The following is a 5,882-nucleotide window of genomic DNA, read 5'->3' as shown; positions in this document are numbered from 1 at the left end:
CTGTGCAACTCATCTCTCGCTTCTATTGGTGGCCGACTCTTGAGACTGATGTGGTGGACTTTGTGCGAGCCTGCACTATCTGTGCCCGGGATAAGACTCCTCGCCAGAAGCCCGCTGGTTTTCTTCATCCTCTACCTGTCCCCGAACAACCTTGGTCTCTGATTGGTATGGATTTTATTACTGACTTACCCCCATCCCATGGCAACACTGTTATTTGGGTGGTCGTTGATCGATTCTCCAAAATGGCACATTTCATCCCTCTTCCTGGTCTTCCTTCAGCGCCTCAGTTGGCTAAACAATTTTTTGTACACATTTTTCGTCTTCACGGGTTGCCTACACAGATCGTCTCGGATAGAGGCGTCCAATTTGTGTCTAAATTCTGGAGGGCTCTCTGTAAACAACTCAAGATTAAATTAAATTTTTCTTCTGCATACCATCCTCAATCCAATGGACAAGTAGAGAGAATTAACCAGATCTTGGGTGACTATTTACGACATTTTGTTTCCTCCCGCCAGGATGACTGGGCAGATCTTCTACCTTGGGCCGAATTCTCGTATAATTTCAGAATCTCTGAATCTTCCTCCAAATCTCCGTTTTTCGTGGTGTACGGCCGTCACCCTCTTCCCCCCCTCCCTACCCCCTTGCCCTCTGGTCTGCCCGCTGTGGATGAAATTTCTCGTGATCTTTCCACCATATGGAAAGAGACCCAAAATTCTCTCTTACAGGCTTCTTCTCGCATGAAGAGATTCGCAGATAAGAAAAGAAGAGCTCCTCCCATTTTTTCCCCTGGAGACAAGGTATGGCTCTCCGCTAAATATGTCCGTTTCCGTGTCCCGAGCTATAAGTTGGGACCACGCTATCTTGGTCCTTTTAAAGTTTTGTGTCAAATTAATCCTGTCTCTTACAAACTTCTTCTTCCTCCTTCTCTTCGTATCCCTAATGCCTTTCACGTCTCTCTTCTTAAACCTCTCATCCTCAACCGTTTTTCTCCTAAATCTGTTCCTCCCACTCCTGTTTCCGGCTCCTCGGACATCTTCTCTGTCAAAGAGATCTTGGCCTCCAAAAAGGTCAGGGGAAGAACTTTTTTTTTAGTGGATTGGGAGGGTTGTGGTCCAGAAGAGAGGTCCTGGGAACCTGAGGACAATATCCTGGACAAAAGTCTGATCCTCAGGTTCTCAGGCCCCAAGAAGAGGGGGAGACCCAAGGGGGGGGGTACTGTTACGCCGAGCGCTCCGGGTCCCCGCTCCTCCCCGGAGCGCTCGCTACACTTCCCTCACTGCAGCGCCCCGGTCGGTTCCACGGACCCGGGGCGCTGCGTTACCACCTCCGGCCGGGATGCGATTCGCGATGCGGGTAGCGCCCGCTCGCGATGCGCACCCCGGCTCCCGTACCTGACTCGCTCCCCGTCAGTTCTGTCCCGGCGCGCGCGGCCCCGCTCCCTAGGGCGCGCGCGCGCCGGGTCTTTGCGATTTAAAGGGCCACTGCACCGCTGATTGGTGCAGTGGTTCCAATTAGTGTTTACACCTGTGCACTTCCCTATATCACCTCACTTCCCCTTCACTCCCTCGCCGGATCTTGTTGCCCTAGTGCCAGTGAAAGCGTTCCTTGTGTGTTCCTTGCCTGTGATTCCAGACCTTCTGCCGTTGCCCCTGACTACGATCCTTGCTGCCTGCCCCGACCTTCTGCTACGTCCGACCTTGCTTCTGTCTACTCCCTTGTACCGCGCCTATCTTCAGCAGCCAGAGAGGTTGAGCCGTTGCTAGGGGATACGACCTGGTCACTACCGCCGCAGCAAGACCATCCCGCTTTGCGGCGGGCTCTGGTGAAAACCAGTAGTGACTTAGAACCGATCCTCTAGCACGGTCCACGCCAATCCCTCTCTGGCACAGAGGATCCACTACCTGCCAGCCGGCATCGTGACATGCACCAGCACCAACAGAAGAAGCATCGACTTCCAAAAGAAATGGCTTGTTTGGATCGGGTCTAGATGAAAGCGGAGCTGAAGCCTCTGGAGTCCAGACCTTTGGATTAGCAGTCTTCTTGGTGAGAGAAACGATTGGGGCTACCAAGGTGGAGTAATGAGGAATAAATTGCCGATAGCAATTGGCAAAGCCGAGAAAGCACTTAATAGCTTTCAAGCCAGAAGGTCGAGGCCAGTCCAGTACCGAGGACAACTTGTTAGGGTCCATTTGTAGACCTTGGCTGGTAACGATATACCCCAGAAATGGAAGGCAGTTTTTTTCAAAAGTACACTTCTCTAGTTTAGCATAAAGATGATTGTCTCTGAGACATTGTAAAACTTGGTGGTGAGAGCGATGAGTCTGAACATTGGGTTAGTAGATGAGAATGTCGTCCAAATAGACAACAACACAGGAGTATAGAAGATCACGAAAAATATCATTGACAAACTCCTGGAAGACTGCTGGAGCATTACAAAGTCCCATTGGCATCACAAGATACTCAAAATGTCCATCACGAGTATTAAACGCAGTCTTCCATTCGTCTCCTTCTCATATGCGAATCAAATTATAGGCCCCACGAAGGTCAAGTTTAGAGAAGATCCTCGCTCCAGGCAGGCGATCAAATAATTCCGAGATCAAAGGAAGTGGGTAGGGGTTCTTGACAGTAATTTTATTTAAGCCACGGTAGTCGATGCAAGGTCGCAAAGATCCATCCTTTTTTTCCACGAAGAAGAATCCGGCTCTGGCAGGGGAGGATGACTTTCTGATAAATCCTTTCTGAATATTTTCTTGGATGTAATTAGACTTGCCCTGGGTTTCAGGAACAGACAAAGGGTAAATTCTGCCCTGAGGAGGTGTGGTCCCGGGCAATAAGTTGATAGGACAATCGTAAGGATGATGTGGTGGTAAAACTTCAGCTTCTTTCTCACTGAAGATGTGAGCAAAGTCCTGAAGGAATGATGGCAGTCCGGGCAGAGGAGTAGAAGGAGACACCAACTTGGACGGAAGAGTATGGAAACCGCTGTTATAGCAGTAGGTTCCCCAACAAAGTACTTCTCCAGTTTTCCAATCAAGATGAGGGGCATGAAGTTGTAACCAATGAAGGCCAAGTAGAAGAGTGGAGGTACAATGAGTGAGCACATAGAAGGACTATTTTTCCTTATGCAGAACTCCAACCTGCATAGATAAGGGTTGTGTGTGGAATAAGTCAGTACAGTCCAGATTTTCTCTGTTGACCGAAGAGATGTACAAACGCTTCAGAAGGCGGGATACTGGCAGACGATACTAAGGCGGCATCAATAAAGTTTCCCGTGGAACCAGAGTCCAGGAAGGCAGGAACAGAAATAGTCTCTTTGGTTGGTAGAGAAAGCTGGACCATCAAATTCAAGCATGGAGAGGAGGTATTCACAACTAGGGAGGCCTCTCCCACAAACCCTAGGTGCGAGCGTTTCCCTGTGACTGTGGACACAGAGGACATACTCTGAGGAAATGATCTGCACTGGTGCAGTAGAGGCATAGATTCTCAGCTCGTCAGCAAGTTCTTTCCTACAGAGTCAGGTGAGACCTATCCATCTGCGTAGCCTCCACTGTGGGAGGCAACGTAGAAGGTTGCGGTGGTTGCTGGAAGACTGGTGCCAGGTGAGGAAAGCACCGAGGTCGTGCAAACTCCTATTCTTGACGTAGTTCCTCATGTCGTTCAGAGAAACGGATATCAATCCGAGATGCCAACTGTATGAGTTCATTCAGGGTAAAAGGCAATTCCCGGGCAGCATGGACATCCTTGATATGGCTAGAAAGTCCTCTCTTGAAAGTGGTGCAAAGAGCTTCATTGTTCCAAGATAACTCCAATTCCAGGGTACGCAATCGGATGGCATACTCGACCACGGAGGAGTTGCCTTGAGAAAGACTCAGCAAAGCTGTCTCTGTGAAAGAAGCTCTTGCAGGTTCTTCAAAGACGCCTCAGAATTCAGACAGAAAAGCTTGGAGATTAGTTGTGAGTGGATCAATGCGATCCCATTGCAGGGTTGCCCAGGCCAGGGCCCTTCCGGTTAAGAGACTGACGAAAAAGGCCACCTTTGCTCGTTCTGTAGGGAACTGTTCCGCCATAAGTTCTATGTGCATGGAGCACTGTGTCACGAAACCATGGTAAGACTTGGGATCACCCTCATACTTCTCAGGAAGAGACAAATGGAGCTTTGATCCTGAGACAACTGCAGGAGCGAGAGGCAACACTGGAGCAGGAGGAGGCTATGGCTGCTGTAGTTGTTGTTGGGCAGAGAGCAACTGCTGCATCATGGCAGACAATTGGTTTAACTGTTGTACCTGCTGGGCCAACTGCTGTGACTAGTGAGCCACGATAGAGGCGAGGTCCGGATTATCGGGCAGAGAAACCCCAGTGGGATCCATGGCTGGATCTTGCTGTAATGCTGCTGGATGTGGATCCTCTAACCTGTGTGGCAGATGACACAGGCCGTATCGGGGAGCAGAGTCTACGGTGCCACTGGTCTTCACCAGAGTCTGCCGCAAGGCAGGATGGGCTTACTGCAGCAGGCGACACCCAGGTCGCTACCCCCGATATGACTCTATCACACAGGTAACTGGGCAAGACGAGGTACAGAAGGATGAGACAGAGGTGTAGTAGGAATTAGCAGAAGTTCAAGGCAGGCGGCAAAGGTTCATAGTTCAATAACGTAGCGGACGGGTCAAAATACACAGACAAGGCAAACAGACAATAGGGAATGCTTAATCTTAGGCTAGGGGCACTGAATATCCGGCAGGGAAGAGTGGGAGATGCAGGGACTTATAGAGTAGTGTCAGGTATTGCACATAATTATGGGCATACTGGCCCCTTAAATTTCAGAGCTCCGGCGCGCGCACGCCCTAGGAGACGGCGCACGCCGGAGCTGAGAGGCAGTGGAGGAGGCAGCAGAGGACCGTGGTAAGTGATGGGCTGGGATTCGCATGCCGGCGCGTCCCGCGATGGGAATCCCAGCCCCGCCAACAGCAGGGGAGACAATGCGCTCACGGCCAGCGCATGCAGCGGAATGCAATGTGTAACATTTGATACTGTGTGAATAGACTCTTAGGATACTAGGCGACAGACCTTTATCAAAACCCTCTTGGAAAAATTTAAGGATTTTAGGGTTAGATGGTATAGAGGGATCAATATATTTAGACACACACCAGGTCTGAAAGATCCTCTTGATTCTTGCATAGGACCAATTAGTTGCTTTACTTCTGGAGTGGGAACGTGTGTCTAGAACCCTATAAGAATAACCCTTGGTCATTAATAGGGGAGCAACTTTCAAGCAATCAGGGTAAAGGACCTTAGGTTGTGACAGAATTGTGTGACACCATTTGAGACAACATTTTTTTGTGCCATAATCTGTCGTTTTTATTGGTACCATGTTTGTGTATATTGTGTGTGGATCTGATCCCTTTTCATTGCATTTTTTCTAGGATGTAATGTGATTAAAAATTAACAATTTAGAACTTTGGTATTGTTTTCTGTTTACACTATTTACACGGGATAAATAAAGTTACATTTGAATAGTTTGGACAGACCCGGTGCAGGTCAAAACCAGTTGTACAGGGTGGGCCATTTATATGGATACACCTTAATAAAATGGGAATGGTTGGTGATATTAACTTCCTGTTTGTGGCACATTAGGATATGTGAGGGGGGGAACTTTTCAAGATGGGTGGTGACCATGGCAGCCATTTTGAAGTCGGACATTTTGAATCCAACTTTAGTTTTTTCAATAGGAAGAGGGTCATGTGACGCATCAAACTTATTGGGAATTTTACAAGAAAAACAATGACGTGCTTGGTTTTAATGTAACTTTATTCTTTCATGAGTTATTTACAAGTTTATGACCACTTATAAAATGTGTTCAATGTGCTGCCCATTGTGTTGGATTG

The sequence above is a fragment of the Hyla sarda genome, chromosome 1 (assembly GCF_029499605.1).
Source record: "Hyla sarda isolate aHylSar1 chromosome 1, aHylSar1.hap1, whole genome shotgun sequence".
Classification (NCBI taxonomy): Eukaryota; Metazoa; Chordata; class Amphibia; order Anura; family Hylidae; genus Hyla; species Hyla sarda.
This window is presented reverse-complemented; position numbering follows the sequence as displayed.